This window comes from Hibiscus syriacus, unplaced genomic scaffold, assembly GCF_006381635.1.
Source record: "Hibiscus syriacus cultivar Baekdansim isolate YM2019G1 unplaced genomic scaffold, ASM638163v2 tig00111392_pilon, whole genome shotgun sequence".
In the NCBI taxonomy this organism is placed as follows: domain Eukaryota; kingdom Viridiplantae; phylum Streptophyta; class Magnoliopsida; order Malvales; family Malvaceae; genus Hibiscus; species Hibiscus syriacus.
The window spans coordinates 4,154,067-4,167,621 of NW_024063078.1; the positions used below are offsets into that span (position 1 = coordinate 4,154,067).

The 13,555-nt window shown below is 34.0% G+C and overlaps 2 pseudogenes; both read left to right on the top strand.

Moving 5' to 3' along the window:
- Positions 1-590: 590 nt before the first annotated feature.
- LOC120160171 lies at positions 591-7,146 on the top strand (annotated as a pseudogene).
- Positions 7,147-7,474: 328 nt separating this feature from the next.
- LOC120160172 lies at positions 7,475-8,978 on the top strand (annotated as a pseudogene).
- Positions 8,979-13,555: the final 4,577 nt, after the last annotated feature.

The window sequence follows — 13,555 nt, forward strand, 5'->3', positions numbered from 1 at the left end:
TAAAAAATTATAAATTAAAATGTTATAATTAAAATATTTTAAAAAGAATAAGAGTGAAGCAGCTGTTTAGTCAAGCATTAGAGGTCTTTTGTTTTAAATGAAACATTGTGGGCTAATATGCTCTAAAAATTATGAGATGAAGAGGCTATTTAGTCAAACTTACATGATTTTTTACTTTCAAATGAGAATTTAGGGTCAAAATATTCTTGAAAAATAAATAAGGGTCAAAGTAACTATTTAGTCAAGTATTAAATTTTTTTATATTGTTTCAATAATAAATTGATCTAAGTAGAATATGACAAAAGATATTTTAATAAAATTAGGAGTTTGTATTTTGGACGTAGCAAACTGGATTAAGAAAATTGTTCAAATATAATATTCAAATAGTTTATTAAATTAATGAAAGGAGGTGTCACATTTATAGTTTGAAAATTAATTTAAAATATTTTAAAGTTGGCATGATTTGAGGAAGGCGCAATTAACTCAATAGAAAAATAGAAAAGTAAGGCAAAAAGTCAGGAAACCTTGTTCCGTAATCCGTATAGCCTCATCGTTGCAAACTGCAAAACACAAAGCTGAAATCTGGATTAATGAAGGCCGGCATCAGCATGAGCGTACAAGAGAATAAGGATTCAACTCCCGCCCTCCTCGCTCCTTACAAGATGGCGAGTTTCAGTCTCTCTCACAGGTCTGTTTTCAACACACACTTTTGGTTTTCTTTGAAGCAAATAGCGTTTGTTATTGAACTTCTTGTTATATATATATAGGATCGTATTGGCACCGATGACGAGAATGAGATCTTACACTTCGTAGCTCAACCTCAAGCTATCTTGCATTACTCCCAAAGACAACGCAGGGTGGTTTCTTGATCGGAGAAGCATCTGGTATTTCACCAACTGGCTCAAGGGTAATTATTCATCTCATAATCCTATTCCTATGCAAGTCTAGAGATCGATCATATAAGTTGACCTGATTTAAATAAAACCTTTCAAAAAAAAATTTGAAGGTACCCAAATACTCCTGGAATATGGACGAAAGAACAAGTGGAGGCATGGAAGCCGATCGTGGATGTTGTTCATAAGAAAGGTGGGATATTCTTTTGTCAACTATGGCATGCCGGCAGAACTTCTGATAATTGTGAGTATTTATTAACTTTTTTTAATAAGTTTATCTTATTTATTCATGTTGATGGACTCAAATAGGTTGTGACGACTACTTATTATTTATCATTTTTCTTATGTGAACGGATCAAAAAATTATGTCTCTTTAAGGAGGTAGAACAAAATCAAATAATAGTGAGATAGTTTCATAGTAATTACATCTCGTCTCTCTATCATGTTTGAAAGATTTTAAAGTGATTTGTGTTGCGGAAGACGGCTATCGGATAGAGCAAAATCGCAACTGATAATTTGAGAAAATAAAAATGAAGATAAAAGAGACACACAATTTACGTGAAAAACTCCTAAATAATATAGGGTAAAAATCACGGACAACGGTAAAAGAATTTCACTATGAGAAAATAGAAATTACAGCTTCTCTCGATCTATCAAGGAGAAAACAGTGATAATTCTCTATTGATAAAAAGGATAAAACAACTCTCAAGAAACTCTCTAAATTTTCTCTAGTATTGGAAGAAAGCTAGAATGCATTGGGATGGTTTTGATGCTAAATGAGCTAGGGTATTTATAGTTGAAACTTAAGGACTAATTTGTAAATACCCTAAATTACAATAACTAAAATTGAGATTTTACCATTCAACTTTTTCAACCAAACTTTCGGTGGAATTAAATGTTTTGTTTTTTTCTTCAATTATCCACCGAAAGTGGCCATCAATTTCGCCAATTGATTTTTTTTTGTATTTTCAACAATCTCCCACTTGAAGATTTGATTGGAAATAGCATATCTTCACACCATTCTTTCTATCTTGTACCTTCATGTTGCTTATATCTCTGACATGCCACAAGAGGATCGACACCAGGTAAATTTATCAACATTTACCGCATTTGTCATGAATCTGCTATGTTGTCTTTGGTATGGATCTTCTGCATATCTACCGTTCCTTCTTTCACCTTTTCACGAATGAAATGGTATTGAACTCGTATGTGCTTTGTCTTTGAATGAAATGTTGGATTCCTTGCTAAATGCAAGGCGCTTTGACTGTCACAAAACAGAGAAACATACTCTTGATTGTGCCCAAGCTCCTCTAATAGCATCTTCAACCAAATTTGCTTCTTTACTGGCTAGTGTAGCTGCTACATATTCTGCCTCTGTTGTGGATGTAGCCATAACTGACTGCAATTTTGAAACCTAGCTTACAGCTCCACCAGCAACTTTGAACACATATCCTGTTGTAGATTTTCTTTTATCCAAATCCCCTGCATAGTCAGAATCTACATAACCATTGATTAGTAAGTTTGATCCTCCGTAACATAATGTAACATTTGAGGTCCCTTTGATGTATCTAAGGATCCTCTTTACTGTATTCCAATGCTCTTTGCCTGGATTCACCATGTACCGACTAACCACTCCCACTGCTTGTGCAATGTCTGGTCTTGTGCATATCATAGCGAACATTAAACTTCCCACTGTTGATGCATACGGTACTCGAGACATCTTCATCCTCTCTTCTTCACTGCTAGGACTCATACTGGAGGATAATTTGAAGTTAATAGGAAGAGGGGTAGAAATTGGCTTACAATCTTGCATGCTGAATCGTGACAAGATCTTTTTCAAGTAATTCTTTTGTGAAAGCCAACTCGGTGAATTTGCATCCCTAGAATCTTGTTTGCTGATCCCAAGTCCTTCATTTCAAATTCCCTAGCCAGTTTTGCCTTCAATTCTTCAATATGATCTTTGTTGGGTCCTGCAACCAACATGTCATCCACATACAACAACAATATAACAAAATCGTTATCACTAGACCTCTTGAAATAAGCACAATGGTTTGCATTAAGTCTGTTATATCCATGGCACATAATGAAGGAATCAAATCTCTTATACCAACACTTCGGCGCCTACTTTAGACCGTACAGAGATTTGTTCAACCTGCAAACCAAGTTTTTCGTTTCTTTTTCCTCAAAACCTTCAGGCTGGAGCATGTAAATCTCTTCTTCAAGATTTCTATAAAGAAAAGCTGTTTTAACATCTAGTTGCTCTAGATGTAAGTTCAATGTAGCACACATTTCCAAAACTACTCGAACTGTTGTTAGTCGAACCACAGGAGAAAATATTTCATTGAAATCAATACCTTCTTTTTGAGCATATCCTTTCACCACCATTCTTGCACGATACCTCTCAACTTGATCGTCACCATTTCGCTTGATTTTGAAGACCCATTTGTTACCAATTGGCTTCCTTTCTTGTGGTAGTGGCACAAGGTCTCATGTATTATTTTTATGAAGGGCTTCAATTTCTTCTTGCATCGCCATCATCCACAGTGAAGCATCTGAGCTGTTTATTGCCTTCTCGTATGTTGATGGCTCACTGTCCTCTGTTAAAAGGCAGTATGCAATATTTCCTTCTATAACATAATCTGAGTGCCAATTGGGACGTCTTTTCACACGATCTGATTGACGAGTTGTTGGAGCTTCAGAACTCTCTGGTTCTTGTTCATCATGTGCTGGTTCTGCTTCAGAAGAATCTCCTTCTTCAACCTCCTTTTCTACATGTATCTGTGTAGCCTCTGACTTTTCAGTGCTATCATCATCTTCTTTTCTTTGTAGTTTATCTTCTACAAAGATAACATCTCTGTTGATGATCACTTTGCGGGCAGTGGGATCCCACAAGCGATACCCCTTGACTCTATCAGCATACCCCAAGAATTTGTATTTCCTGGATTTTGGATCTAGCTTTGAAATTTATTGGGAGTTGTACATCACGTACACAATACTTCCAAATACATGGAGGTTTGAATAATCAGATGGTTTACCAGTCCACATCTTCATTGGTGTCTTCAGCTCTATTGTAGATGATGGAGCTCGATTCACCAAATAACAAGCGTTATTGACTGCTTCTGCCCAGAATGATTTTTCTAGGCTTGCATCCCTCAATATTGCTCTTGTTATTTCTAACAAGGTTCTGTTCATCCGCTCTGCCACTTCATTTTGTTGAGGAGTGTTCGCCACTGTGAACTGTCTTTTGATGTCTCCTTTCCTGCAAAAGTCATCAAATTCTTCGCTTGTGTATTCTCCTCCATTATCTATTCTGAAACACTTGATCTTATTTCAAGAATCAAGTTCCACCCGCGCTTTGAAGTTTTTGAAAGTGGAAAACACATCTGACTTGTTCTTAATAGGGTACACCCAACATCTCCTGGAGTAGTCATCAATAAATGAGACAAAGTATTTTTGCTCCGCCTAGGGATGTAACTGGTGCTTGCCATACGTAAGAGTGAACCAATTCTATAACACTTTTACCTCTAGAATTTGATGTGTTGAATTTCAACCGGTGGTGCTTACTTGTTATGCAATGCTCACACAAAGGAAGTGATACCTTTGTTAAGCCTGGAAGTAGCTTTTGCTCCACATGGACTTTCATTCCTTGTTCTAACAGGTGTCCAAGTTTCTGATGCCATAGCATTGCAGAATCTGAACTACATGAGGCAACAGAGGCTTCTGCTTCTAGCAAAGTCTCTCCCTTCAGCATGTACAAGTTTGTTGCTATCTTTTCACCTTTCAGCACCACAAGCGCTCCACATAACACCTTCATGATTCCTTTCCGTGTTTCAGTCTTACTTGCATTATTATCCAACAATCCGTAGGATAATAAATTTTTCTTCAGGCCTTTCACTGATAGCTGCTAGACAACCGTCTTTTCTCATGATGGCCTTCATCTTCAATTTCCACAATGAGAAATTTCTCCCATTGAATTTTTCAATATCAAAATTTCGTTGCCATAATTTCTTTTACGGATAGCTCCCACTATTTCACTATCGTGAATAGTTATCTGGAACCTTCAAAGAATGAGTAATAACTTCTTACTTTCTTATGTTGGAGGATCTACCTTTTGGTGGCAACCACAAAGACAATAAGCAGATATTACACATTCAAATCTGGCTCTGATACCAATTATTGCGGGAGACGGCTATCGGATAGAGCAAAATCGCAACTGATAATTTGAGAAAATAAAAATGAAGATAAAAGAGACAAAATTTACGTGAAAAATCCCTAAATAATATAGGGTAAAAATCACGGACAACGGTAGAAGAATTTCACTATGAGAAAATAGGAATTACAACTTCTCTCGATCTACCAAGGAGAAAACAATGATAATTCTCTCTTGATAAAAAGGAGAAAACAACTCTCAAGAAACTCTCTAAATTCTCTCTAGTATTGGAAGAAAGCTAGAATGCTTTGGGATGATTTTGAAGCTAAATGAGCTAGAGTATTTATAGTTGAAACTTAAGGACTAATTTGTAAATACCCTAAATTATAATGACTAAAATTGAAATTTTACCATTCAACTTTTTCAACCAAACTTTCGGTGGAATTAAATGTTTTGTTTTTTTCTTCAATTATCCACCGAAAGTGGCCATCAATTTGGCCACTTGATTTTTTTGTATTTTCAACAATTTGTAGTGCGTGAGCCAGTCGTAAAGTCATCATGTCTACCTGTAAGCTAACAAAATTAGATAGATAAGATCATATGACAATAGACCTAGTTCTGATAGACCACGTAGGTCAGTAAAAAATCATGTCAATTGATAATGATTTCCTAAGAGATGTTAAATATCAGAAATTCTTCTTTTGAAGATGTTGTTTTCTGTGTCTTACAGATTTCTCTTAATGCGAGAGTGTGGAGGATATTTTACGAATATAACAATAATTGAGAAACAAAAACATGTTACAATATAACTTCAAATAAAATTTTTAAATCTGTTAACTAAAATAAATTTGATTTGATTAGGAGAAGAGTTTTTTTATTAAAAAATCCATTTACGGATTAATTCAGTTTAATTAAGTATAAATTAACGGATTTATCCTAAATATATTTTTATATTTGAGTGTTATTGTGTAATCTTATTAAGCTTTTATCCCCTTTTTATAGTTTTATGTATTATTTTAATATTTGATAGTTATTTTTGATTTTTTTTGTTAAACAGAAAATGAACTAAATTAGTCGAAATTATTTTGATTAGATAATTATTAGTATATTTTTATAATTCTATAATTAATCAAACAAACCAACTGAACCCCACAGATGCAGAACTTAAAACTGCATGTTTATTTATTCATTTACAGGTTTCCAGCCTGATGGCCAGCCACCAATCTCATGCACGGACAAACCAATAAGAGATAAGACTCACATCGACGGCGTGACGGAGGCATCTTTTCCGGCTCCTCGTCGGTTAACAACCCATGAGGTGACACAAGTCGCAAACGACTTCAGAAAGGCAGCTCGAAACGCCATGGAAGCTGGTAATATATATTCACATCTTTACTAGGTTTGCTATTTACATCTCATAAATTTTTAATATATATTATTAAATTCGCATTAATATAGGATCGTACATTCATCCTTGCTTTACAAGTAAGACACATACAAACTAATGGTTTTATGTTATAGGTTTGATGGAGTAGAGATTCATGGAGCTAATGGTATCTGATCGATCAGTTATTGAAGGACCAAGTGAACGATAGAACAGACGAGTACGGAGGGAGCTTAGAGAATCGTTGTCGCTTCCCTCTACAAGTAGTCGAAGCAGTGGCTGATGAGATCGGTGCCGACAGAGTCGGCATCAGACTGTCGCCATTCGCCGATTACAATGACTGCGCCGACTCGAACCCCGAAGCCCTCGGCCTTTACATGGCACGGTCTTTGAACAAATTTGTACTGTCATGTGATAGAGCCGAGGATGATCACTGAATTGGATATTCGAAAAACAGAGGACAATCTGTTGCCGATGAGAAAGGCTTTCAAAGGAACGTTCATCGTAGCCGTGGATACAACAGGGACGACGGAAACGAAGTGGTTGCTAATGGCGGTGCCGATCTCGTTGCGTTCAGGCGCTTGTTTCTGGGGAACCCTGATTTGCCGAGGAGATTTGAGCTCGATGCTGAGCTTAACGAGAATGATAGAAGCACCTTTTACACGCATGATCCAGTTGTTGGTTATACGGACTACCCGTTTCTCGAAACTAATAATTAAATTTCACTTTATTTACACAATATATTTTATTTGAAACATACGTAAATTGTTTCATATATGTTGTGGTCTTTCTTTTTTCATTGTTGTAGTTGTAATTGAATTCTATTGTCTTTATCATTTCTAGTCTATTTACTTGTTTTAGAATTGTTGATGGAATATGATGTTATCCTTTGTAACCAGATGGAGAGTCGTAATTTGTAGGGTTACGACTGATGACTGGTTGAAGATGATAGGTGATGTTCTCCGGGTTATAAGAGAGGTCGAAGAATTTTTTTTTGGATTGAAGTATTTTATAATGACCTTTAGTGTTGGTGTTAAGTGTATAATCATGTTGATTGCTCGCAAGTTGATAAATTGAATCAATATAAATGTTTCTCAATAGATTAAGTTCTAATAAATCATGTGAACTCGATAAAAATCATATCAAACAACTATAACAATAAACTCTATAAACATTCTTGAAAAAATTACATGCATTACCTTAAAGATCATATAAAAAAACTATCAACTTCTCTCTCGATTTTTCTTCAAAGTTCCAAGAAAAGCAATTCCATGGATTTTCATTTCAATTTTTTGATTAATTTAGGGTGATTATAAGATAGTATATGTTGTAACATTTTTGTTATCTCTTTTGCTCAAACCTAGGACCTATGGCGATAACAATCATCTCTTTAACTATTAAGGTAGTTTGATTCATGTTTTTCATTTCAATTATTTCAATTTTTAGATGTACAAATTCTGAAAGATTGTATTAACTTTTAGCAATGTACAATTAGAATACACTAATCAGAACAATTTTACTTCTAAGACATTAATTCTTCTATAATACGATCAAAAGTTCATTATATTAATTATTTAATTTTTCAGTAAGAGAGAAAGCATTTTATTTTGCAGTAATACTATTTCGAACAAATTGGTCATTGATCTTGTTGTTATATATATAGGATAGTATTGGCACCAATGTCCAGGCTGAGATCTAGCAACTTCGTAGCTCAACCTCATGCCATCTTGTATTACTCCGGGTGGTTTCTTGATCGGAGAAGCATCCGGCATTTCAGAAACAGCTCAAGGGTAATTCCTCTCTGATAATCCTATTCCCGTGCATGTCTAGAGATTAATCATATAAGTTGACCTAATTTAAATAGAAAATTGAAAAAAAATTGAAGGTACCCAAATACTCCTGGAATATGGACGAAAGAACAAGTGGAAGAATGGAAGCCAATCGTGGATGCTGTTCATAACAAAGGATGCATATTCTTTTGTCAACTATGGCATACCGGCAGAGCTTCTGATAATTATGAGGCATCTTTTCAAGTTCCTCGTCGATTAACAACCGACGAGATAACACAGGTCGTAAACGACTTTAGAAATGCAGCTCGAAATGCCATGGAAGCTGGTAAATTTACACTTATTTTTTCATAAGTAGTTGATTCTGTATTATCCAAAAAGCCGAAGTTAATGATTTCATGTTACAGGCTTCGATGGAGTAGAGATTCATGGAGCTAATGGATACCTGATCGATCAGTTGTTGAAGGACCGAGTGAACGATACAACAGATTACGGTGGGAGCTTAGAGAATCGTTGCCGCTTCCCTCTACGAGTAGTCGAAGCAGTCGTTGATGAGATCGGTGATGACAAAGTTGGCATCAAACTATCTCCGTTCGCCGTTTCCAACGACTGCATTGATTCGAACCCCGAAGCACTCGGCATTTACATGGTCAAGTTATATATATATATAACTTGCATGCTTACATTTATGAACTTCATGAAATATAGTAGAGTAATTAAGTTTTGTTCATGTGCAGGTTCATGTTTTGTGGATCACGGTGTGACAACATCATCATCAAATGAGTCATAGACTCATAGTGCAAATTTTCAAGTACAATAAATGACTACTTAAGTGGATAAGTAAGGATTGTATTTGGTACGAGTCAATTTGTAATTTTTTATTAACCTTGTTTATACAAATTAAAGGAGCACTAAATTTTGTATGTATTTTTTAAATTGATATTTTGAGCCGTATTTTTTTTAGATTAGGTTATTTATCTGATCAAATATGATACTCGTAAATTTCTCAGATGTTATTTATCGAATTTAAAGTGTTATACATATAATCATAAATAGATAAATGAATAAATGCACGATGTGATATATTTAGATATATGATTAATTTTGTGTTTATTGATAAGTGCCCAATGAAAACATATGTAATAAGCTAAAATATGGCATTTGTGTAAACTGGAAAGGTTTGACAACTTGAGAAAAGGGTAATTAATTAATATACAAATTTGGTAAAGCGTGAGAATACGCTTAAATAATAGAGTGTATATATCAAATGAATGATTTAAACTTGAACTGAAGTGACGAACACTTGTATACGTGGCTTTCTTGTTGAGAATCAAATGTATGTTGGGTGTATTTCAGGTGGCTTTGGTTGGATGGAATCTATTGGAATTGGTGGGAATTGAAATCCAACTCCACCACTTTCTCATGTTTGGTTCAAGTTTTTCAAGGGAATTGGAATCCCAGATGGAATTCAATTTCATCAAATGAGGGAAAGTGAATTACATCCAAAAATGGATGGAATCCAATTCCCTTGTTGGAGGGAATTGAAATTTGATCATACTATCATCATCAATACTTTAGTAACTTATTCATATATTGAATAAAAATATTTTTTTATTATTTCGGGTCGGGTTTCTAATTCATATATTCGGGTCGGGTCGGGTGAAATTTTATTTTGTTTGGGTCGGATCGGGTTTTTTTAAGTGTGATATTCGGTTTGGGTCGGGTCGGGTTTATGGTGAAAAAAAACCGGACCGACCCGAAAATATATATAATTCAGGTCGGGTCGGATTAAGTCACTGTTTTTATTAAATAAAAATATTTTTTTATTATTTCGGGTCGGGTCGGGTTGGATTTCTAATTCATATATTCGGGTCGGGTCGGATGAAACTTTATTTTTTTTCGAGTATGGTCGGGTTTTTTAAGTGTGATATTCGGGTTGAGTCTGGTCGGGTTTTTTTAAGTGTGATATTCGGGTCGGGTTCGGGTTTAGGGTGAAAAAACCGGACCGACCCGAAAATATATATAATTCGGGTCGGGTCAGATTAAGTCACTGTTTTTATTAAATAAACATAATTTTTTATTATTTCGGGTCGGGTCGGATTTCTAATTCATATATTCGGGTCAGGTCGGGTCGGATGAAACTTTATTTTGTTCGGGTCGGGTCGGTTTTTTTAAGTGTGATATTCAGGTCGAGTGGGGTTCGGGTTTAGGGTGAAAAAAAGGGGACCGACCCGAAAAAATATATAATTTACCTTATATATTTAGTAATAATTACAATAATACCCTCTATATATATTTTTTCAATTAAGTCAATGTTTTTATTGAATAAAAATATTTTTTTATTACTTTGAGTCGAGTCGGGTCGAGTTTCTAATTCATATATTGAATAAAAATAGTTTTTGGTATATTTTTTGATAACTAATTAACATACTCCTATTGGAATGTATCGAAATATTGTTCTATCTTTTGGTAACTTATTAACATATTTTAATTGCGATTATTTTAACTTATAATATTTATTAGCATGATTTTTATAATTTATTGAAATGAATAGTCAATCAATAAAATGAAAATTTAATATTTTTTATTCTTTATAATATATTACTACATGTAAGTTGTAAAATAAACTAAAATAAAGCAAAAAAATAAGAAGGGTAATTCTGTCATTTTACATTACTGAAATCAAATTCATCTGACATGTCTGCGAACCAAACAAAATATGGAATTGGATTCTAATTCCATTTCCTGCCAACCAAACAGAATATGGAATTGGATTCCAATTCTTACAGATTTCAATTCCTTCACAGATTCTAATTCCCTCATAAACATTCCAGCGAACCAAACGCCACTTTAGTGTTAATATGGACTATTTGAGTTATTTGTTCATTAAAGTATACTTTAGGGGTTTATTAATGATTAACAAAGTGATCTTAGTGGTTAAAGAGATAATTGTTAATTTTAGACGTAATGGATTAAAATACCAAGGATTACATTAGGGTATTTTAGACGTAATTGGAATTGGATTCCAATTCCTACAGATTTCAATTCCTTCACAGATTCTAATTCCCTCATAAACATTCCAGCGAACCAAACGCCACTTTAGTGTTAATATGGACTATTTGAGTTATTTGTTCATTAAAGTATACTTTAGGGGTTTATTAATGATTAACAAAGTGATCTTAGTGGTTAAAGAGATAATTGTTAATTTAGACGTAATGGATTAAAATACCAAGGATTACATTAGGGTATTTTAGACGTAATTGGAATTGGATTCCAATTCCTACAGATTTCAATTCCTTCACAGATTCTAATTCCCTCATAAACATTCCAGCGAACCAAACGCCACTTTAGTGTTAATATGGACTATTTGAGTTATTTGTTCATTAAAGTATACTTTAGGGGTTTATTAATGATTAACAAAGTGATCTTAGTGGTTAAAGAGATAATTGTTAATTTTAGACGTAATGGATTAAAATACCAAGGATTACATTAGGGTATTTAGACCAAAAGTTTCGAAACTCTTCAAATAGTTTTGAAAAGTTTCCTAAAATTTTGAAAATTTACGATTTAGTACAAAAACATAACTTAATTTTAAAGCCCTTTGATGTTAATTAATAAAAAAGCCCTTTGATGTTCTAATTTGTATTCGTACTCCATGTGTTACACATGTGTCAATATAGTCCCTAAATGGATGTTTAATGATTATTTAATTGAGGATAATATGATTTAGTTATAATTCAATTTTGATTAAGTTTCGATCGATCAATGTGTCATCTTCAGTTTGATTTTCAATTAGACCAGTTTATGAGTGTTACAAATCATCCATTTAACTTATCTTAACACATGAAAAAATAGCATACTTCCATTTTCATTGTAGCTTTGACGTGTCGATTTTCATAGTTAAATCCACAACACAATATATTAAAGTACCGTTCATCATAAAAATCTCAAACCTCGAAACCTCACACCTCAAAATTTGGTAACACGTCTATATTTCATTTTAATATACACAACTAAACACATATGGTGATTACACTCATCAACAATCCTAGTTTTAGAACACTTTCTTATCGTGTTCTTGAGTTATCTTCTCTTTCACTCTTTATGGATATCTTCACAATTTCTTGAACTTAACAACATATATAATCACATTTAATGACTCATTTAAGAGTTCTAAATTAAAATCACAATCAATCTTAAACTTGGATGAATCCTATATTATTTTAGGGTTTTACTTCATCCTTACCAAGCTTGAATCTCTCAATTGATATAGCCAGATGGAAGAGTATCAAATTATATATCCAAATATGGCATTGGACTATACATGTACTTGGGATATTATAGGATTTTTATATTTTCTCTCGTTAGGTTCATGAAGGGTTCATCAATGGCTACCAAGGCTTTTTGAAGAAGAAGTAAAATGGATGTCTCTTATTCCCATATGTAATGGGGTAAGGGGAAGGTAAGATAGTAGGCTGCCCCCAACACTAGATTGAGAGCAGCTTCCGTTGGAGACCTCTAAATTATCACTTGATTTCCATCGAAACCCACTAATTTAAGGTTAGAGATATCGACCGGGCAAAACTCCATTCATTTAATACAAACTAATATTTGTTTAAAGATTATTAATCATTTGATAATAGATATTCATACTCCTACACACACGTGATGCTCGAACCAAAAATCTCAAAATATAAAAATAATCCCTTACTACTAAAATTGTTTGATTCGTACGATTTTCAATAAAAATAAAGTTTATATTTATATTTATATTTCTTTTAACTTTGTTTTTTTAGTCAAGATTTTTTTTTCAAATTCGAGTTTTATTACGTTTGATGTTATTCGGATTCAAACATTTTTTTTCTTCACTCGAACAATTTTAAATTGAGTGCCACCTCTAGTTTTAATTTCTCGAATAGATTCGTAGTCTCAATGATTTATAATTGGGAACTGCAACGAATCTTGTTAGTAAATAGATTGGGCTCGGGTCGAATGAGAAACAGCCCACTAAATCTCAATATGTTATAAAATGATAGAGATATTATAACATTTATGGGGATAGGGGCACGAATTTACCAAATTAACCCAATTGCCAAACAAAGTACGCGCGTCAGTAAAAGGAAAGGAGAGAAGAGAAACCTAAGGCCGCAGTGAGAGCGAAGAAGCACAAAGGAAACACAAAAGGGCAAGAGGTGAATCTGGGAAAGTTATAAGCTTAGGAGCCAGGCAGCTAATCACGTAAAAGCACACAGATCGATGACGTGGCATGAAAATTCCAAATCCCGCCTAAACCCCGATTTTCATTTCGTGTGCAATTGAATTTCAATTTGCACCCCGACTA